This window comes from Euprymna scolopes, chromosome 2 (genome assembly GCF_053919585.1).
Source record: "Euprymna scolopes isolate OS-2025 chromosome 2, ASM5391958v1, whole genome shotgun sequence".
Lineage (NCBI taxonomy): Eukaryota > Metazoa > Mollusca > Cephalopoda > Sepiida > Sepiolidae > Euprymna > Euprymna scolopes.
This window is the reverse complement of record NC_136483.1, coordinates 54,285,545-54,310,045: the sequence shown is the minus strand read 5'-3', so window position 1 is coordinate 54,310,045 and position 24,501 is coordinate 54,285,545. Positions and strand designations below refer to the sequence as shown.

Sequence of the window (24,501 nt, the reverse complement as noted above, 5' to 3'; positions counted from 1 at the left end):
TTAGAATGTTTTTTTTTCTTTGATTTGAATTTTTTTTAAGTTTCGTAAAAATTGTCCATTAATTATCCAAGAATATTGCTATCATTTTTCAATTAATTTTTTATTGAAATTGTTTTTACTTTCAATTATTTTTAATTGAATTAGCTTCGTACCAACCGAAATAATATATTTTTCACTGAAAACCTTGACCAGCCTTTGTGCAAAAAAAAAAATAAAAAAAAAACAAAAAAAAACAGGAAACTTTTGTTTGGCACCTTTTGTCATTTTCCGTAAACCGCCCGGATGATTCTGACAATAGCAGATACGAGATATTATTAATACAGAAATAAAACAAACTTGGCTGGAACCTCCACCCAAAGAAGTGTTTTCAAGAGTATGAAACCTCCCTGGACGTTTATAATAATGCTATTGTGACTTACATTGCCTGGATGAGTTTCTTAACTCCACGTTGAACAATTGTTCCAGTCACTTTCTTTCTTGCTATATTCTAACTTCTTGAAACCTTCAGGGTGCTGTGTAAATGGACATAAGGAATAATAAAAAGAAACAATGGTGTTCTAGACAAATTTGACACTTTTGGAAAAAAATGACAGAAAAAAAATTACGTTATAAACATTGGCTAATAATTGACAACATTTAAAGTTCATCTCTTAGAGGAAATACAGCACATTGAAGAAGCCATCCTGTGCTTCCATCATTCCGAGTAGAATTTAGTGTACGCTTCTCATGGTGTTCTTTAAGACATCCTAATCACTAGTTTAATCCTGGTAATTAACTTGTCCTTCGTGTTACTGACATTATATTTCGTGTCTTTCTCAGTTGCACCACCCACTATAGGGTTGCAATCAGGCAAGTTGAGGGGGGAACGGATGTAAGGACTGGTGAAGTCATGAAAGTTCTCAGAAAGCCACATCTGAGTTTTCTTGAAGATGTAACCTAGAGCTGATTCCTGCTGTCATACCTACGGCCTTCCCACGGCCATTCTCTCTATCCAGTAGAAAGCAATGAAATATAACAATCCAAATTAATGTCCTTTTGTGAAGATATGGAACAACATGATATGGTCTTTGCTGGAATGATACTCAAAGTCAATCACAATTTGAAGATACTTTGTCTTACAGAATTTTGTGCAGATTATAGGCTAGCCACCTATTATACAACTGGTGCTAAAAAGAATGAAAACATTCTCGGTTGAATCGGATATTTTACCATGTTGAGGAGCTCCTCGGCTTTCATAAGGTGGTTCTCTTCAATTTTGGCAGTGAGTAGTTGGACCATGTAACTCTTGCGTAGGGAATAGTGAACACCCTCATTCAGTACTTTCTTCATAGTCTCCACTTTGATGTCTATCTCGCTAGTTATAATATTTATCCACAGACACGTGTTTCGTTGTTACTGTGGCTCATCAGCGTGGTGGACTATGGTAGAATTCAAAACCTCAATCGCAAGGAATTGTAGTTGGGTGCTTTACTACTAATAAGCTATAAAGGTTCTGTCTGAAATAAGTATCCGGATATAACTAACTCTCACTCTCTTTTTCTCTCTGGTCTAATTGGTATTTCAACAAGTTTTAATATAAACAAAAAAAAATTCTTTTAACATGGATTGAAACCTTATCTTTGTTATTCATTATCATTTATTTTAGCTTCTCACAGACAACTGATTTTTATTAGTGACGTTTCTCAATAAATGAATCGATAAAAAAACGTTCAAATAATCAATTCATAGTATGTAAAAAAAAACTATTATGCAAATAATCGACAGCAATCATATTCAAATACAGGAAATACATCACCGAGGACATTAAAAAATATATTAGATTGTTAGGAAAATATAATAATCTCATAAATATTATATTAAGAAATAATACTTATAAAGCATAATACTAAACTGCCAATATTTGCACTTTATTTCATGTATCATTAACATTGATATTTATATTTCTACAACATGCTGCTCAATGTGCCCTTTGGTTTTCTTCCTGTTTATTGTTTGGTCACACATTATGATGTATTTCCTGTATTTTTACATACTAATCGACTATCTATATTATATTTCTCTTAGTCTGTCTGTTTGCCGTTGCACGTTTTCTTGGAAACTACTGGTTCGATCTAACTGACATTTTGTATGGACTTTTTTTTTACATGGAGTTCACCACTTATCAAGGCCCGAAGGCCACTCAGGGATAAGGGTTATTGCATGTACAGTAATCAATGAGATAGTATTGTAGTAATTATTAGTATTGGGTGGTTAGATAGAGTGTCTGACTTAAGGGGGAGGTTTGTCAGGAGTTTGTTTATGTTGGACTTGAAGACGTCCAAGTTGTAGTCAGGTGGGAAACAGGCAAGTGGCAGAGAGTTCCACTTTTGTTATGATAAAGGATAGCGAACTAAGTATTATGGTATTTGTTCGATGCACAGTTAAGGATTAATAGGGAGTAATGCAGTCACCATAATACCAGTTACGCTCGAAGTTTAGCATAAAACACTCATTTTAAGTCAACGTGCTATAACTTTTGCCAATGTTTAACAGACTAAAGTCTAGTTTATTGATAATTTAGTTTGATTGATTTATTGAATAATGTCACTAATAAAAATCAAATGCTTACGTATGAGATGCAAAAATAATTATAATACTTTTAAGAATCTTCATATTTTAGTACCAACGTAATATTTTTGAAAATGTCATTTTCAGACCAACCTAATATTTTTGAGAATGTCATTTTTATACCAATCTAATATTTTTGAGAACGTCATTTCTATGCCAACCTAATATTTTGGAGAATGTCATCATAATTTCTTACTAGCGTAATAGTTTTGAAGATGCCTTCATATTTGTTTGCCAGCCTAATGGTTTTGAGAATGTCATATTTCCCAACTAATATATTTGTGAGAATATCATCCTATTTTCTGAGTTAATTCCTATTTCCTTATCATTTCAGATTGAAAGGAAGATGTCGTCATAAAAAAACAGGTAATTTGTTACTTTGTTACACCCACTCCCACCTGAAAACTAACCCAAGAAAACTTTTTTTTTTTGTCATGGTAAGCAGATGATTGCGTTCGGCATTTGGCATCTTACATCTCCAAAAAAACAAAAAACAAAATTAAAAAAAGAGAAAAGCTGTCAAAAGAAAATTAGGTTCTACATTTCTTAAAGCCATACACAAAAGAAAATCTTGTCTTCTTCCGAGGGAATATCGCGTAGTTTTTAATGTTGTTTGGGGAGGAAAAGCAAAAAAAACAAAAAAAAACAAAAAAAAAACAAAAAAAAAAACGAATGACGTCTTTATTGTGAAAAATCACTCAGTTCGTTGAATTTTCCATTTCGGCTTTGTCATTTATGACACCATCTTTTTTTTCTCCTCTGTCAACAAGTGTTAAGAATTCGAAGCAAAAATAGTAAAAATGATATTATTAGGCCTGTGCAAATTCTTTCACTCCCTTTAATAATAAAAAAAACACTAAATATTAGCGTGCATACACAATATCTCTCTCTCTCTCTCTCTCTCTATATATATATATATATATATATATATATATATATATATATATATATTATTGATGGCAGTGATAATGCTTGACAAACAGTAAATATAATGTACACACACATTTTATATATATATATATATATATATATATATGTATATATATATATATATATATATATAAATAAACTAGGTGTACACACCCAGTGTTGCCAGATAAAAAAAAAACATATTGCTGGGCGGAGGTTTAGTCACATTTTATATAAGATACACCAAATATCATAAGTTGTTACGATTTTCTTGAAAGGAAACTTTATTTGGGATTTTTATAAGCATAAAACAGTAAAATTCAAACAGGGAAATAAAATCTAACAGATTAAAGGGAAATAACTCATAAGTAAAATGAAAGCTAACTTCTGTTTTTAAACGCAGCTGATGTTGATTATAATGATTAAAAATAAATTAAATGTAAATTAATTGTAAATTAAAAATAAATTAAATGTAAATTAAATTAAAAATGAATTAAATGTAAATTAAAAATGATTGTAAATAAAAAATAAATTAAATGTAAATAAAAAATAAATTAAATGTAAATTAAAAATAAATTAAATGTAAATGTAAATTAAAAATTAATTAAATGTAAATTAAAAATTAATTAAATGTAAATTAAAAATTAATTAAATGTAAATTAAAAATTAATTAAATGTAAATTAAAAATTAATTAAATGTAAATTAAAAATGAATTGAATGTAAATTAAAAATGAATTAAATGTAAATTAAATTAAAAATGAATTAAATGTAAATTAAATTAAAAATGAATTAAATGTAAATTAAATTAAAAATGAATTAAATGTAAATTAAATTAAAAATGAATTAAATATAAATTAAAAATAAATGTAAATTAAATTAAAAATAAATAAAATTGAAAATAAATTAAAAATAGATTAAATAAATCCACTTTATATAATATTTCTAAATAAAATGCTTAAAACAAGTCTAATTTCGATTAAAAATGTAGAGCAAATTGTTAAAACAGATTTTCTTTAATGTAATATGCAAATGAGGTAACCTCTTGACTGTTGATTCCTTTTGAATAACTAGTATGTATAGAAATCATGCAAATCTATTTGTGAAACAGTGTACCTGTTTTATATATTAGCCAAATTATGAACAAACAAATAAACAAACAGAGAGGAATACGACTTCATTAAAATAAATTGATCAAAGGAAATTTTGAAATGCTTTCAATTACAGATTGTATAATACTGTAAACATAAAGTCCAAATATTAGTATCAATATTTATGACAATCCCAACCAGATAAAGAAAGCTTAGTATACGAGATAGAGCAGTAATATAAATGAACATTTTGAATCCAATTATGTAAATTAAAAATTTACAACAAATGTATTGTTTGACAAGGAATACAAGAAATTAAAGTTTTTTCCTGAATCTATGAAGCTCATCTTATAGAAAGAAATGTTTTTATCAAAATAAATATTTGTAGTTATAAATTTTGCTTATTAGCACATAAATTGAAAATTAAATCTAAAATGATTGTATTAAAAGGATATTTCATGGATTAATGAATAAAGATACAGGAACAGTGGTAAAATCCAAAGCAATGAATACTTGTATATTCTAGACTTAATTATGGGGTTTTAAGGTACATTTCAAGCTGGAAGGTGAGTTCTTTAAAGTTCAAAATCATACATATGACGTAATCTAGAAAGTTCAGTATGGTAAAATCATTGAAAAACATTTATATTTGCGCAAGCATAATATAAGAATGATTTAAGTGAAAATCTTTTTAGATAGTGTTTACTAAGAAATCTTTTATATAAGTAATATATTTTAAATTAATATGTTACTATATTAATACTAATTACTAATATTAAAATTATTAAAAATGTTAAAATTATGGTAGAATATTGACCCATTATAAGAGAGAAAATAGAGTATGTCATATACATAATTTTGATGAGATAGGCCATCTATTGAAAATCTATGAATTAAAGAAAAAAATGTTGTATTTTTTGTAAATGTTAATTTACACAATTTAATTCGAAATTTCCATATATATATATATATATGAAGGCTTCCATCAGTCTTGACAGACTATGGATACCCACTGTAAGGGTGCCTGCGCGTGAAATTTGTGTGGCAAGACTTGCGCAACCTCTAACCACGCCTCTCCTGAGTCAACATTGTTGCATACCAGTGGCAAGTTGAGGTACAAGACGACTGGAAACAATGCCGAGATAAGCGGAGAGCACATACAGCGCCTAGAATTCCCAAAATGGTCACCCATCTGGTATTAGCCAGGCTCAACGTTGCTTAACTTCGGTGATCTGACGAGAACCGGTGTGTCAACGTGATTATGCCGTATATATATATATATATATATATATAGAGAGAGAGATAGAGAGAGAGAGCATTGTTTCATAAAATAATAATAGTAATTGTATACTATACTTTTTAATGATTTCTATTATCTTTATAATAAATTAACGTGATTTCTTTTGCTATTTCCCTGACTAGTATGTCTTTCATTCTAACAGCTTATTCGACAGTGATTTAAGCCAATTATTGATGCATGTTTTAAGCAGTATGTGTTCATTTCGGTAACTTTCAATAATTTTTACATTTTATCTGACTAGATAGCTTCTCACAAGATTGTCGAAAAATTTCAATTGCAATTAGATCTCCTACCACTGCCACCCTCTTTCATTTGAACGTCTTATGTTTGTAACACCATCATTATCTCATTTTTTGTTTTCGACCATTCTATTTTCTGTTACTTTCTCTACATTTTCCACCTAAATACAGAACGCATACCTTAAACTTTCTTTTCTTAATGTGGGTGGGCATTATAATAAATTAATCCAAACATTTTCTTTTATATTATTTATTAATACAATAACTGGTCAGCAGATTTATCTTATTCATTATTGATAGTCATTATTATTATTTTTAAGCTTTATTTATGTTTAATGCATTTTATATTAAAATTTTGGAAAAACAAAATATGCCCGGGTCACGTACTTATTTATCTTACATTTTTTTTTCTCTTAAGATTTTTAGAGGTTTACAAATGTTCATTCGGAATAACATTTTTTGAACAGTAAGCTAACATTATTGTTAGCCAATGTTCATTTACAGTTGTTACACCTAAGCATTCATATATTTTTTTTTTTTCTACATTTCTTTTTTTTACATTTTAATACATATATAAATTTGGGCTTTTTTGTGTATTGATTTTTATATTAAAAACCCTCTTTCTATTCATTTAAAAATAAAATACAACTTTCTTATATATGGGTTGTGGAACTGCATTTACTAGCAAAAGATCTAGCTAATTAACATATTCTTTTAAAAATTCATTTTAATTAATTCCCTATTAGATTTTTTTTTCGGTTTTCTTATGGGATGTTCATCTTTAGTTAGCTATTAATTTACACTTGTGTAATATTTGCGTAAAAAGTTTATAATAAGCACAAAACTTTTTCCATATATATTTATGTTTAAAAAATTTTGCCTACAAAACTCCTCCTACAACTTTTGGTCTACAGACATAAAACTTCATATATAAGGTATTTGAACTCATGCGAAACTTTATATTTGGGTCTTAGCCCAGGAAAATCAGTACAAAAGTGTGAAAATAAAAAAAAAAAATGAAATTTGCCAGGTAAAAGTCGAACGCTGGCATTACAAATATGCATGCATAACGTAGTAGCTATTGGTTCATGTTTTAATTTTTATCCTTGCAGCAAACATGTCTTCATAGCTCAATCATTAACGGCAAAGGAGAAAATAAATCGTAAGCTAAACGTTTTGGTTTCGATTCTCGATGGTAGCGCCTAAGTCATTTATTTTTTTAAAAAACTTTAAATCATTACTATATATTATTATATATAATAATAAATACGAAATGTGCATTAATCAAAATATCATATTTAAGTGTATTTTACGACCGGGTAATGCCGAGCGCCCTGCTAGTATATATATATATATATATATAGGGTGTCCATAAAGTTCGCGTGCACTTTAAAAAATTTATAACTTTATTTACATTTTCGATAGAAATAATCTGTAAAAAGTGTTATAAAGTTTCATGTATCTAGTTTTAAGTATAGTTATTGAATAATTTTTCGCCACAAAATTCGTAACAATTTTTAGATAAGTAAAAAATAAGTAAAAAATATTTTCTTTTGTTTTTCAGAATCAATTTGATCCCATGGCTTCAATTGAGGAAAAAGTAAATTGTGTCCTTTGGTTGGCTGAATTGAAATCTACTATTGCTGTACAAAGAAAGTTTAGAATTGAATACAATAAAAAAAAGTGCCTCATAGGAACACCATTGTTAAATGGATGAAAAAATTTAAAGAGACAGGCTCTGTCCATGATAAACCACGGTCTGGAAGGCCATGTGTCAGTGACGAAAGTGTTGCTTCCATAGAAGAATCCTTTACAGCAAGTCCAAGAAAGTCTGTAAGACAGGCATCATTGGAGCTCGGGCTGCCAAAGTCTACTGTGCATAAGATTCTGCGGGCAAAACTTCATATGAAAGCTTACAAAATTCAATTACATCAACAGTTGTTAGAAGAGGATTATTATGCACGGCTAATTTTCTGTCATCAGTTCAATGAAAAACTTTGCAATGATGATGCATTTGTGAGTAGTTTACTGTTTTCTGATGAAGCAACATTTCACATTAGTGGCAAGGTCAACAGGCATAATTGCCGAATTTGGGGAACTGAAAACCCAAATGAAACTGCTGAACATGAAAGGGACTCTCTTAAAGTTAATGTGTGGTGTGCTTTGAGAATAAATCGAATCATAGGGCCATATTTTTTGAAGATCGTGTTATTAACAGTGACAGCTACTTAGATATCTTGCAGAATTACTTTATTCAGCAGCTTGAACAATTAAACTTGAAAGATGATAGTGTTTCAACAAGATGGAGCTCCTTGTCACTTTACTCGGCATGTTAGACAGTTTCTAAATCAGGAATTTCCTAGCAGACGGATCGGAAGGGGTGGACCATTTCATTGGCCTCCACGTTCGCCAGATTTATTTTTTTATGGGGACATGTGAAAACAATTGTGTATACAACCAAACCTAGTTCATTGGAAGATTTGAAAGCTAGAATAACTAATGTGATTTCAGGCATTACTATAAATCATTTGGCAAATGTTTTTCGTGAACTGCAAAATCGTATTACCCTTTGTATTGCTAATGATGGAGGGCATGTGGAAAGTTAAATAAAATTTCAATAAAAGCTTAAAAATATAGATTTACTTCTTTCAAATCCATTTTACAGATTATTTCTATTGCAAATACAAATAAAGTTATAAATTTTTTAAAGTGCACACGGACTTTATGGAACCCTGTATATATATATATATATATATATATATATATATATATATATGATGAGAATAACAGAAATAGTATTTCAACAAAATTGAGAAATAGAAAGGAACAAACCGAGTTATGTGTTCATCAACATTTCGTCTTTATTTCGTCCAGAGGAAGTCTCGAAATAAAGACGAAACGTTGATGAATACATAACTCGGTTTGTTCCTTTTTATTTCTCTCTCTCTTTCTCTCTTTCTCTCAATCTCTCTCTCTCTCTCTCTATATATATATATATATATTTTAAATATATTTGTAGTCATCGACATGCAGTCCTGTTTCGTTGTATCACAACTGATCAGTGCCGCTAGACTAGCACCTCTCTCAAGCACAAGAGTCGAAACTGTAACAAATTGTTACTTCAGGCTAAGGCACATTATATTAACTGTGCATTTGACTTTTTCTAGCCTGCAATAATGATAATAATAATAATAATAATAATAATAATAATAATAATGATAAGCAGTCTACATATAAAATATGAATGCAGCAACACTTATATTTTCTTACATTTTTAGAGGATTTATTTATTAATCAATTTTGCTGTAATTTAAAATTGCACCTAAGTAAATGCATTTTAGATGTATACAAGAATTTTTATTATCTCTGCACCAGTGAGTTTGTCATGCTTAAATTTGAAAGAGTATTTTTTTAATCTGTCATACTCATGTTTCAAATAGTATATTTAGTCTGTTACGCTCATGTTTGAAATGTAATTTTAAAATGCATCTATACATCTTTATAAAAGGTCCTATCCATTCGTCGATCAGTATAGTTTCGTGAAACCGATTCATATCAATGACAGTCAGCTGAATGCTCAACAACAATCAAAACTGGGAAGCAATTTGGTTTCATGGACACGTTTATGGATCACCTGAAAAAAGATGAAATTAAAAAGAAACAAAACGGTTTCACTAATACGTAGAACAGTGTTATGAAACCTTAGCAATGATGGTGAGGGGGGACCTAATATAGCAGATAGCACGGGAGTATTAATAACTGGTAAAATAACAGATGGTTTTCTAAAAGCAAAAAAGTTTTAAGGATGACAATAACGCAAGAACGAAAATAGTAGATATTACATAGGAAAGAACCAATTTAAGAGCAAAGAGAAATAAAGTCACATAGTAAAAAGGGGGAATAAAATATGCTAAATGCAAATGGCCACACTCTGCATACTCGTAAAATGTATTATGTTCGGGGAGAAGAAATGGAATGTTTTTTACCGACGATGCTCAAAATATGGGAATATTTGAGAAGGATAAAAGAAATATGCTCACTAAATATGTTGCTACAATTACTTGTGTCGATGAAGGAACAGCACAGAAATTCGTTTAATAGAATAAAGTCCAAAAGCGTCCTCTAAAATCACGGATAATATAGATAAACAGTAATCTATTCTAATCTGTAATAGAACAGTTTGAGGCTTTTGTAATAAAAAATGCTATTTACTACAAGATGGTCAAGTATCTGTCTCCAATGCATAAGTCAATGCTATCGGGGTTTGTAGAGAAAGACGTTAAAAAGGAAATATATTTTGGTGAAGGGAGTAGAATGTTTGATGAAAAAAATGAAAAAAGGTTTAACATAAAGTAATATTTATTTCAGTTCTGAATTTTGAGATGAGGTATGAATGTTTGTATTGTTTAGATTAATCGGACGATTGTTCTCGTTTTGATTGTTATCTGCACAACTGGATCCAAAACTCGAAACCTTAGAGTGCAGAGCTACCCCTTTTTTTCCCTGCCAAAACATGGTGACTTTTACACCTGACAAAGGTTGGGGGTTACATCGTCCGAAACGTTGTGCAGATAAAGTTCAAGATGAGAACAATTGTCCAATTAATCTGAATAATACTAATATATGTATTATGTTGAGGGTGACATGTGTAAGAGTAGTGAAGGTGAGAGTTTGTTCACGCATGTCATATGTACTTTGTTGAAAAATAAGTGAGAAAGCTTATCTGAGTAACGACGTGTTGTATGGAATAGGAGTACCCGATGGATAAGGAGAAAAGCATGATCGGCATTAGAGCGTTTATCTTAGGAGGAAGAGGAAAAGATGTTATACTTTAATGTTCTTAAAAGCTTGAGTTCCTATTTACAATGCCTCCCCACGGGACAAAGTTAGACACCAGGGTCGTTTTTTAATGTGGAGAAAAGGAACATAAATAAAAATTGTCTCAGTCGTGAAGGATTTCTTCTCCACTGACAGAGAACAAGAAATTGAAGTGTAGCATCTAAAGAACGGATACTACACTTTGAGATATTAATTCATGCTAAAAAATACATTGAAAATTAACAATGAACAAAAAACTTAGGCACATGGCCAACTCAAAAGGGGGGGGGGATTGTGGGTGTCGTTGGTCATCCTTGTCACTCCAGAACTAAACAAAATCAAAAGTTTCTCCCAGCTAGTATCTTTCACCATAATACCGCATTCACCCTTTCATACTGGGGGACATCCTACTTAACTCCCAATTTTTAAAACATTTTTTTATTGACGTGTAAAAACAAAAAAAGATAACAATAAAAATGATACAATAATTCATTTGTGTCGAGGGCGGGGAGAAAAAAAAGAGGGGGGAGGTGATTAGTAGGACCCTCCCAACCCCGTCTAGTTGATAGACTGCCCGTTCCACTAGGTCAAGAAATTCTTAAAAGCTTGAGTTAGTGACAACATATGTTCATTTAAGATCATGGCAAAGTTGGAAGTGCTAAGTAAAAGAAGTGCTAAGTGAAAGAGATGTCAAATGCTGACCTCCAAATTCTTGATAAATTTCTGGATCTCGTTGCCTTTTTATTGTCTTCATTAATTAAACTCAGCTTACGAAAAGAACTTTGAATTTTAGATCCATCAAAAACATCTTTGTTTAAATATAAGCGTTCGATATTTATTGTTTCAAGCAGCTGTTGTGTGTGTACCAACATGCACACACACTGTTTTATGCACTTTTTTGATTGGGACGTTGCAGAGTAAACATCCGGCTGTCTGTACACATTACATAACTTTTCACCCAGTAAATGGAGTTGTTACTCGCTGTTTTCATTTAGTTGTTGGTTGTAATTTTTTTTTTTTTTCGTTTTGTTTTAAAATAATTTAAAATCTTTTTTTGTGCCACACATCTCTCTCTATATATTTCTTGTTTTTATTGTTGTTTATTTCTCGTTGGTGAGTTTTTTTGTTGTTTTTTTTTTTACTTCCAACTAGATATAAAAATTCAAAAACTTAGAATGCAGAGCTACCCACTCTTTTCCTATCAAAACATGGCGACTTTTACACCTGACGAGAGTATTTTTTTTTTTAATAAAAAAATATTATTTTTCAACTTTCACAAAACACTATTTGACAAGATTAATTTTTTTTTTATAAACTTATATTCGCCACAAACAAAACATATTGCCACTGAAACACAATGAATTAATCTAATAGGAACCAGATCTATAGGAGTAATTTAAATGGGGAGTTGGGCAACAAAATGTTTGTTCACAATACATTTTAATTACTGAATGCTGGTACTTTTTGGAGGGAGCATGACAGTAATTCCAAAGGCAAACAAAGCTTTCAGAATAGATCATCCTCTGGCATCTAAGAACTTTTACAATGAAAGGTAGGATTTAGAAGCTAGTTGAGTGGATTAATGAGTCCTCTATATTATTAGACAATTATTTTAATGCGGCATACATTCTGAAAGACTGTTTTATAGAAGTTGACTTATATGTAATTATTCTGTATATGATGGAGTTTGGTATAATGTTGAAATATTTGATGGATCATCAATTAGATTAGAATAAATTCTAGTTCAACACATATGTTTTCTCTCGATTGTTTTCAAAAGTTATTCTTAACCGCTTGATGTAATCTGAATGGACCGGTACCGACTGTATGCCTTTCTGAAAGTGGTTCTTATTTTTCTTTCCACATTCCAAGTCTGCATGCAAGTGGAAAGTCTGCTAATTTGCAAACACTTTCAAAGCAGAATTTGATTAAATTATTCTTCAAGTTTTAGACTAATTGTAATTAAATTAACCTTTTGTACGCATTGCAATTTAAATTGGGTCATTAAAATCACTTTATTTTCCAAAGTCAAGCACATTGTGATAATAAAATGAACGTCTCATTATTTCTAGTTGATGAATTTTAAATGAATTAACAATAAACGCTTGTTATACATGTGTGATTCCATATATATATATATATATATATATGTATATATATATATATATATATGTATATATATATATATATATATATTATATAATGTGCGTGTTTCAGTTTGTGCATATACGATGCCTCCGTTCAGTATCAAAAAACAAAGGATATCTATGTAGGGAAAGCTGCATGTGTAATTGTGAGGTAAGAGTTGCGCGATCACAACCTCACTAAATCGGCACTGTTTTAGTTCAGTGGCAAGGAAAAGTCCAGGATGACTTGAAACAATAAAGAGATAAGCAGAGAGCACATATAGCACCTAGAAGTTCCAAATAGTTACCCATTTAGTACTAATCAAGCTCAACGTTGCTTAATTTCGGTGATCCAGCAGGAACCGTGTGTCAATTTGATCATGCGTGTACACATTATATATATATATAAAGAGAGAAAATATGGAAAAGTTTCAGTTATTGAACTAAAATAATTTAAAGGTTACACTAGGTGCCTGGGTGTGATTAATTCCTATATACTTTTAGTAAATGATATTATGTGCCTAGGATATGCTTCAATAATGCAGTTGAGAATAAGCTCTATAATTAATAGTTTATACCAGTCAGATTTCGTATATTAATAGGGTAGATTTCTAAAATTAAAATTAATTATAATTTAAAATATTAAAACCCAGGCCTCAGGATTAAATAATCACCAATGTTATTCTATTTGTACATGCTTTTCTGAAAACCACTTTTATTAGCAAAATTGCATTTAAGTAATTTCTCATTCGTGTATTTATATATTATATAATAGGCAATGTACCTTATAGTAGCAAAACATTTTGTATAAGACAAGAAGGACATTTTATATGTATTTAGTAGTTTTTCATATTCTCCTAATGATTTTTTACAACTATTCACACCTTCAAATAAAATGAGAAATTTTCTTATTAAAAACACAAAATATTATACATAAATATTAATTGTAAAAAAATATTAAACATTCCTATATAAAGCCGCATTTAGTAACTAATTTCACAAAATATGATAATGAATAATATTGTGATCGACATTATTGATGATTTTGAACGTCACATTATTAAGATACTATTTCTTGAAGATAGCCAATTAAATAGCTGAAAATGATGGAATACTGTTGCCATATCTGGGCAGGAGCTGCTAAAAACAGCCTATCCTGCCTTGACAGAGTACAAAATAAACTTTGGCTTAGTGGGGGATGCCCTTTTCTGTACCCTGCAACCTCTCTCCCACAGAAGAGACGTTGCGAGCCTATCCTTGTTTTATCGTTATTTCCATGGCAGGTGCTCGTCTGAACTCCAGTCTCTGGTCCCCCCTCGCCAATCTTTCACGAAAAACACCCGTCTAGCTGAATCCACTGTGAAAAATTTCCCCCACTCTTTATCTGTGCCTAAATCAAAACGTGGATTCCATGAACAAAGCTTTTTTCTTAGAACTGCACGCCTGTGGAACTCTGTTCCGTCTGCCTGCTTCCCACCTGATTACAACTTGGATGTCTTTAAGTCCAACGTTAACAAATTCCTAATGAACCGCCCTCTTAAGTAAACACTTCATTAAATCTCCACACTAACGTACTGTACTTGCAATAACCCTTATCCCTGAGTGGCTTCCGGGCCTTGATAAGTGGTGACCACCGTGTAAAAAAAAAAAAATGTTAGCGAAATGCATTATTTGAAAAGTTTCCTGATCTTTAAGGAAAGTTAATTCTCAATAGAGTTTACACAAAATTATTGAAAATATCATTAAGTAGTACTTATTGATCTCTTACAATGAAATGCATACACATTATACATATTGATATATATAAACAAATAAGTGATAACTATAAATGTGATACATTCCTTCTGCTAGCATGGTTTGGATTTGTGTTAATCTCAGTCTTCGGTCTGTGGTCCTTCAAGGATAATTAATTTTGAAAATGTTTCATATTTGGTTTCAGTGTTCTGTTCGAGATTGTTTCAAAATGGTATGTTAACGTGGAATTTTGTAATTTCCATAGCTTGCTTCATACTAATGCAAACAGAAATTGCCTCTAGTATTTTGTAGCTTTGGTAGCAAAGGTTGGGAATTTTTTTTTTTTTTTTCATTTCTTCGTTTTCACTTTGGAACTTATATGTAGCGACAAATACAATACAAAATGAAATATTTTTCCAGAAATAGTTCATCTTGGAATGAGGTTAAAAATCTTGAAAATAAAATGAAATTGTTTTCCTCTTAAGATGCTATACTGAACTGATCTGAAAAATTAACACATCATTTTTTCGAGAATCGCGTTACTTTCTAAAAACCAATAAATGGAACTCAATAAAATGTTCAAATATATAATTTAAAACAAGAAAATTTAATCACTTTTGACGTCTCACGTCTCCCAGTTTTTTATATGTTGATTTATACATGACTAAATTAGAGTTTAAAATTATGCTATATTAAAAAATGAAATATAGCTGATTTAATTTCTTTTAATTATGAATTTATGCATTAATGGCTACATTTGAAACGAATATTGGATTTTTTTTACAAACATTTCCTGACAACACTAAGTGCATTCTTTGAAATTTCCGAGCAAATTTCAAGCAAACATTATTTATGATTTGAAGGAGTAGTGAATCAAAATTGTCTTGGTAAATTCTACTTTTCATGTCAACATCTATATGATACATTTTATACTGAAGGCTCTTTGCTTTTTATAAGAAATATTTCGAATATTTTTTAAGTAATGAAAATTAGTACTGAAGAAAGCTTACACGAAAATGTTAAATGTTGATTTATATTTGACTAAATAAGGATCTGAAATTGTTTTAAATATATTAAAAAAAAAAAACGGAATGTAACATATTTACATTTTTTTAATGCTAATTCATGCATTCATAGTAAGGATAGGAAATGCGCCATTATAAGATAAATTGTACACCCACATACATAAGTTATACACACATACCCACTCATATGTATGTATAAGCCTGTAGGAATGAAACATGAACAGAAACATAAGCATTCATGTGTAGCTTACTTGCCATATATATATATATATATATATATATATAGTAGTATGAAAATGTGTGTGTGCATATATATATATATGTATGGCAAGTAGGCTACACATGAATGCTTGTGTTTCTGTTCACGTTTCATTCCTACAGGCTTATATATACATAGTAGTATAAAAATATCTGTGTGTGTGTGTGTGTATATATATATATATGTATATATATATATATATATATATATATATATGGAAGTCACCACTTATCAAGGCCCAGAGGCCACTCGGGGATAAGAGTTATTGCGTGTACAGTAATCAATGGGACAATATTGTTGTAATCGTTAGTAATAGAGATCTGATAAAATATCTTACTTAAGGGGGCGGTTCATCAGGAATTGAAGACATCCAAGTTGTAGTCAGGTGGGAAACAGACAAACGGAAGAGAGTTCCACAAGCGTGTACTTCTAAAAAGAAGCTTTGTTCATGGAATCTACGTTTTGATTTAAGCACAGATAAAGAGTGGGGAAAATTACTGAGAATGGTTTCAGCTAGACGGGTGTTTTTTTGCGAAAGATTGGCGAGGAGGGGACCACAGATTGGAGCTCAGACGAGCACTTTCCATGGAAATAACGATTAAACAAAAACAGGCTCGCAACGTCCCTTCTGTGTGAGAGAGGTTGCAGGGAAGAGAAAAGGGCATCCCCCACTAGGCCACAAAGTCTATTTTGTACTCTGTCAAGGCAGGATAAACTGTTTTAGCAGCTGCTACCCAGATATGGCAGCAGTATTCCATCCTATATATATATATGTATGTGTGTGTGTATGATTTTTAATTATATTTCACTTTTTTATATACTAATCTTTAATTTATGAAGCTCAATGTCATTACAGAGCATATAACAAACAAATGACAAACGTCTGTATTCCAAATTTTATAATTTCATTTCTTACTATTTCTTTAATTACGTTGACATTTACAATTCTTGACAGTAACTGTTTCATAGCACAAAATCATTCATTTAATTATTATATCAATCAATGAATCTATTTTGCCCTTAATTCATCAGAAAAATAGCAACTATCGATCCACCAAAACAAAATAAAATACATTTGGTCATGATTACAAAATCCGAAAATTTTGTTACATCATTTTATTCGCGAGAGAGGGGTGAAGAGAGAGAGAGAGAGAGAGAGAGAGAGAGAGAGAGAGAGAGAGAGAGAGAGAGGGTGTTTAATATAAATTTGACATTGGAAAATAAAATCAAACGTTATATCTTGGTTAATAAATATATTCTCAAAATCCAAAGTGTACATCCTTGAAGAGTTTTGTTTAGACTGGTTAAAACGCACCCAAAGATCACAGTTTGAGGGAACTTTGTCTTCATGCTGTGCAGAATTTCATGCAGATAGTGGGCTAGCATATTATGAAACTGGTTTAAGAACCAAAGCATCTTTGGCTCAACTAGATGTTTGACTTTGTTGATGTATTAACCTTCGTAAAGCTAGTTTTCTTGGGCCTTGGTAATGATGTATGTCTAGTAATGAACATCATTATTCAGGGCTTTTTTCATAGTTACTGTTCTAAGGCCCTTCATCCTACGCTCTTCAAAGTATTTAGAGAGAACAGAGCTACAGCTAAGATTTCCAATATTTGAATTTTGCACAAATCATTATGATGCAGGTCAATATCTTCTAATTTTCTGGCGATTTTCTGTCGTCTGCTGATGCTACCAGATCAGGCTGTCCAAAAATATTGACTTCTTGACTCAAATGCACCATACATTAAAGTTGTTGTATTTTTATATCTTTACAAAACTTAATCATGTTCTGCGAAAACAACAATTTTATTCACTCTACAAAACAAACCGATCAAATAGCATAGATGGGTGTTTGAAAACGTAAGGAATTTGAAATATAAAAACTTTCACCAAAGTGATCATTAAGTAGCCTGGAAGGGTTTAATACGATGTAAAACAAAACAAACAAATGAGCAGATGTTTGAGGATGTAAAGTGCATGACGGACTTTTAACAAAATGGCTGAATTTGAAAATAGTTGATATTCCATAAAACAGCACACTCAAATCAAACAAATCCCATACCTTAAGTAGCCCTTGTTCGTAGGGCTTCAGGATACACCGATTATCCCCCCCCCTGCAAAAGTTAGTCTCTCAATAGGGCCACCTGTTGGGCGGAGATGGTGATCCACAATGCTTTAGAAAGGAATCCTATTGGCTGAGCCATTCATGATCCAGACGCAAAGTGGCCGTTGGTTTCAAACATTCGACTTTGGCCCTTACTTTGGCTAGATAGGCAGTTGGAGAGACCTGACCTGAGCAATCAACTAGTCATGACAAACCCTAATAACAATGAAACCCAAGCAAAAAGAGAAAAAAAACCCAACATACTGATATTAGAAGGCAATAGCAAGGGTTATTAAGATAGTGAAACTAAATGCTACAAACCTTTTTTATAAAACCTTGCAAGGAAATAAAGGAATCAGTCATATGCATCTATGCCCACTGTCTAAATATATCATCCTTGTATTCCTGAAATGTTTTGGTGAATAGGTTTTCCTCCAATCATCTCTTACTATAGGACTCTGAGGAGGGTAGGTAGCAAATGTGACAAAACAATATTATACTTCATATGGCTTCAAAAACAATTAGAAGACCCCATTCAGAATCAAATACAAAAAGTGAAGATGGAAACACAAATTTCCCAGAATGTATAATATTGGAATCTCTAGACTACACACAAATAACAAAAATGTACTCCTCCCTAATTGAAAAACTCATAAACCAAAGCCTGAGTACAAAGCAAATTAAAAAAAAAAAATAAAACCTAACTTGTATAAGTATCTTAAAAAGACAGCATAGAAAACATTTTAACATGGACAAGGTTCCATAATACAAATTACTATGAAATGAACGCATAATAAACACTAACACATACATACTAACCTTTTAACACTCTCATCGCACCAACTGAAATCAAAATTGGGTATTGTGATCTGAAATGCTGGCAAAGGCAAAATAAGTTACTCTTCTATGATGAAACGCCTTAAAAATTAGTGCAAACCTGTTTTTGTGCAGCATGTAGGGTCCTGTGCAGTCAAAAAGAATGAAGAAAAAAAAGAAAATGGCTGTCTTTCTCTTTATATGCTTGCGATATTTTCACCTAATATGTAAATGAGATGCTTCCGGTTTGAAATGAAAAAGCCTGATTTTACAGAGGCTGAGTTGATTTTTGATTTGGACGTTGGAGTAGTGGGTCTTGTCAGCAATCAGTGTGTCGAGTTTTGAAGATGAGTTTTACTAGGCTAACATGTTTGCATGATTCAAAGAGCCGATCATGTAAAAAAAGGAAAGAAAGGCTAAAGCGGCGACACTTCGTTAGTTTTATGGTTGACGGTCACCTGAGCGACGCAGACTGTCGCCGTTTATATGCAAATGAGACAGGTGAATAAACACGAATGTGAAGCGAACAGGGATGGAGTTAGAAGAAGGTGTTGTACGTACGTCGTCATGTGCAAGTCATCTTGAAAGAGTATCAAATTTTGGAGTTGGAAGTTTTAACAGCAGTATGTTGAATTTACCCGAGATATCGTTAGTTTAACAATACTTATAATAACGTTTTACTCTTGTGTCGTTTTCTCCTATTAATTGCGTTTCCTTAATTTTTGACGATGTCTCTGATGTGAAACCATCTTTTTTTCTTGTAGACAAATATATATAATATACCAAAAATATATGGAATGAATAAAGCCTTTTTTACAAGAAAATATTTTCTAGTTATTTTTATACCATTTTTTTCTACATATACATTATTATGGACTGCGAACTTGCTAGAGTTGACTTAAAGTCTAGTACCACAAAATCTGTTGAGACGAAAGGCCAGTCTGCAATTGATGACCTAAAGATTAGTAAGTGCAAAATTTCTCAGCTGCCGACCGAGATGAAATCTTTTGTTATAGCAATAATTATCCGCTTACATTTTTATATTTCTTAAACGTTTTGGTATTTTTAGTGATGTAATAATTCTCACTCGCATCAAAGAGAAGAAAACAGTTATTTGAAAATCAGTTTTAATCCTGACATTAAGAAAGCACTCCAGAGAGTGCAAACGCAAATCAATACTGAAGGCATACCTTATTCCATTTTTCTTTCATATTTAAGGGCAGACTTTTCAGGGAAAAAAAGTTTTAATATCTTTCCACATTTAAAAATAATATAGATATTCATGTGTACCATATTTTTTGCACCATAAATATAACATACACACATGTAAAACAATGCACGACACTCGTCTGCTTTCATTCTCTCTGTTTCACTTATTACTTCTCTTTTAGCGACAGCCGTGAATTAGTAGCCACGCTAGTTGCTGAAGCGACGTGGTTGCTACGGAAACCAGTCATAATAAATGTTGCTCACTTCTTTACGAATTTTTACGATTTTGAAATTAAATTCATTATAACTTTTGTTTTACTGAACGAAAATGGAAAATCTTTTTTCACAATAGAGCTGAGAAGGTGATTTATAAACTGTAATAATTGTTTGAAATTTAGTAAAAAAATGAGTGAGCGATGAAGCTTTAAAGCATTTATAAATGACTAAAACTGCCAATTAACCATATATTTAAACACTACGGTGTTTGAATGATATATATGTGTGTGTGTGTGTGTGTGTGAAAGACACTCATCCACAGAGAGTCTCTTTCGCTCCATCTATGCTCTTCAATGTAGCTAGACAAGCAAGTATTTCAAGCTGAGATCGAAACCAGACCGTTTTCTTGACAGTCAAACTTCTTATCTATTACTCTATATGACCAAGCTTCGAAGTAAATGAAACATTATGATAAGCATTATCAGCAGCCTAGAGTTCTTTATCCTTTTACGAAAATCTATGCATTACCTCTCACGACAACCAGCGATCTTACCAGATTGCTCAACCCACGAAGGATATGTAGTTTTTTTTCAGAAATTTTGCACTGTTATAGCTCTCTCATTTTCTCTCTTTCTCTCTCACACACACACACACACACACACACACACACACACACACACACACACATAAACATTAATATACATATAATACAATTCTAAAATCGTATCATCGAATTTATATTTCTGTTTTTGTCAATTCTTATTTCATTGAACGATTAAACTGTCTCCTTGGTTTATTCTGTTTATAGACATTCACAAATGATTGTATCTTGCAGCTAAAACAGCTCACTTTGTTGCAATATAATAAACACAAAGCACTCAAATGTAGTCGTGTCTCAGGGGCATAAACTGAATTTCTGTTATATTAACGTCAACTTTTTTTAAATATGTAAAAGATGAAAAAGTGAAAAAAAAAGTAAAAGAAAAACTGCTCAGCTTATGCACTTAAAGAGTAGATTTGCACAATTTCATATTTATTCATTCTTTAGATTTTTTTTTTATTAGTCTCTTAAAATCCAAGGAAGACAAATGTGTTGCATAATTAATATCTATAGACTTACATTATAAATTTTAAGACTAAATTCAGACGTGCAGATATTGTGAAAGGTTGGGCAGGAACTGGTACATTTCTAAAGTATTAAATATTGCATTGATTGTATCACTTGGTGTACTCCACACTGTTCACTGTCGGATTTTACTTTGACTGAATAAACAAATCCTTTTCCATTATTTGGATTCGTCAGACTACTATTCTCATCTTTTCATTTTCATAACGTTTCGGTCGATGTAACCTCCGACCTTCATTAGATGTATCTTATTGAAGGTTCAATTCTCAGTGTGGGTGACCAAAAAATACAATTGTGAATTACTTACGACCTCTATCATGGCTGACGGAACGAAACCATTCTACTCCTGTGAAGTAAATAAAGGGTTTTTCTGAAATTCCGTCCAGATTCCGTAGTTCAACAGAAACCTTCCTGAGTTCGGCAAGATACACCTGAAGAAAGTAGGAAGTTGCATCGACCGAAACTGTGTGAAAATGACACTCAAGATGAGAATAGTAATCTGAAAAATCCAAATAATACAAATAACCAATCCTCATCTCCAAAATTCAGAAACGTAAGATCCTTTTCTGCCCATATATTTTAAGCTTGGTCAGGCCTCTATGTGTAACCCAGGTTTTCATCATGACCTAAGGCCTGTACATTTACATGGATAGATATTATGCTCTTATCATTATAATGGAGGACTCTATAGGATTTTTCATTTCACACACACACACACACACACACACATATAAATATACTAACAAAAGTACCCGTCGTTGACTGGGTTCAAAAACAGCCTACAGAAAATGGACTCTGATTTATGAAAGTATGATAGGTTATGAAAAGGAAAGGTTGTAAAGAGATAACTTCGAATTTGGGAGTATCAAAACCAAAGCAAAATATGATGAAAGTAAAAATAAAATAGATACACCCCATAATTTATTATACCAGACCTGTTCACACTGAAACACTTATCACAATATTTTGTGAATCTATATTAAAAAACCTTGTTAAACTTTGTGACATATTTTCATTCTATGGAGGTCAGGCACGAACGAACACCCCATAATTTTATTATACCATATTTCTTCAAACTGAAACACAATTATCAAAGTATACTTACGCAGATAGATATGAAAAGTCTTTATTAAAGTTTGTGCCTATTTCCATTCTATGGAGGCCAGGCACGAACGCAGACCCCACAATTTTATCATACCATCCCTATTTAATTTAAAACATACTTATCAAAGTATTATTATGTACATCTATATCAAAAACACTTGTAAACGTTTTTTTTTTAATTATAATTTTTTTTATTTCCATACTTTGTGAACCAGGCGTGTATGCAGACCCCACAATTTTAATTAATAATCATTATGCCAGATCAAACATACCCATTCCTATGTCTTGATACATCTTTTATCATTATATGTGATCAGCTTTCTATAATAGTCAACCATATAGGAGCCTATTCGTAACCAGACACACACACACAGACATTCAGCTTTATATTATAGATATAGTCATTAAATGAAGCTATAAAGAAAAGAGATAAGTCTTGAGGAGGTCTAGCTGTTCATAGCTCTGACCGAAACATATTTTGAAAATGTGTAGCCATATAATGTTTGTAGAAATAAGCACCTTTACACATATTACATATATATATCTATATATATATAAAGAAGTAGCGTTCGTGTATGTGTCTGTGTAACCAAATCTCCTATAGCCCACTCCACTGGACTGATCATGACCAAACCTAGCATGGTCCCCCACCTAGTGTGTGTGCACACTATTTTCCAAGGTCAAAGGCCACACCACTTGACTGATCATGACCAAACCTGGATAATGATATCCGACCTAGGGATGATGCACACTATTTTTCAAAGTCATGATCGAATGTTAAGGTCTGGACTGTTCTAATATATATATATAAACAACTGGTGATCCCTACACAATGAACTACAAAGAATCTGTTTCTTTCTTATAAAGTGTGAGAATCAGTTGCCATTAATTTAGTACTCAATTTTTAACATCTAGTGCTACTAGATTAGGTTAGATTCGTAACCTAAGATGCACCAAGTATTGATACTATTGTTTTTTTTCCTTTCCAAAACTCAATCATGTTCTGCAAAGTCAAAAACAAAAATAACAATTTTCCCTACAAAATCAGCAAACCAAGCACTGTAAATAAATATTTGAAGATATAAAGAACTTGAAGCATAAAACTTTTATCCAAAATTATTGGATTTAGCATTAAACACCTGAAAAAGGTTGATACATCATAAAATAAAATAACCAAACTAAACACCATGAATAAATATTTGAATATGTAAAAAATATGAAGCATAAAATAAAGACGCACGCTGGTGCGGGAAATTTATTCACTGAGTCCCGTGAAGGTTATCCCACGTGGTTCATGTTAATAAGCCTAGAAAAATCAGGACATGAAAAAATAAAGACAAGGAAATACTTTTAAGAATAAAAAAAATATTGACATTTTATTGAGGGAAAAGAAAGTATAAGGGTTGGGGAAAGAAGGCAGCAAAGCTGCAAAGTTCAATTATTGAGAAAAAAGTTTATATGTTCAATTTACAAGAGAAAATACAGTTTATATGTTCAATTTACAAGAGAAAAAAGTTTATATGTTCACCAATTCGACTGCCAAAAAATGTCCTTATGGCAAGCACTAAAGGCTTAATTAACACTAGAGAGAGAGTACAGAAATAAGAGAAAATTAGAATAAGAGAACTTACTGCGTAAAACAATGATTTCGTTTTTTTTTTAACCTTTCTTTTTTATCTTTATATATATATGTGTGAGTCCTTTTTTTTTACATATATATTTTCTTCACGCCACTCCAAATCGATCTGTCCTCACTTCAGTGACAGAATCCTTGAAAGTTCTTTTGAAAATAATCCTTGAATTTGAAAACTCAATGT

At 31.4% G+C, this 24,501-nt stretch overlaps 1 long non-coding RNA gene and 1 pseudogene across 1 annotated transcript in view; one reads left to right on the top strand and one right to left on the bottom strand.

The window, feature by feature from the left end:
- LOC145239748 (uncharacterized) overlaps positions 1-24,501 on the top strand; it is a 399,144-nt gene that overhangs the window by 81,401 nt on the left and 293,242 nt on the right. The window contains exon 4 of the long non-coding RNA XR_013862374.1: positions 2,942-2,973. This is a non-coding gene — a long non-coding RNA (uncharacterized LOC145239748). The remainder of the gene's footprint in view (positions 1-2,941; positions 2,974-24,501) is intronic.
- Positions 5,760-5,877, bottom strand: LOC145241674 (5S ribosomal RNA; annotated as a pseudogene).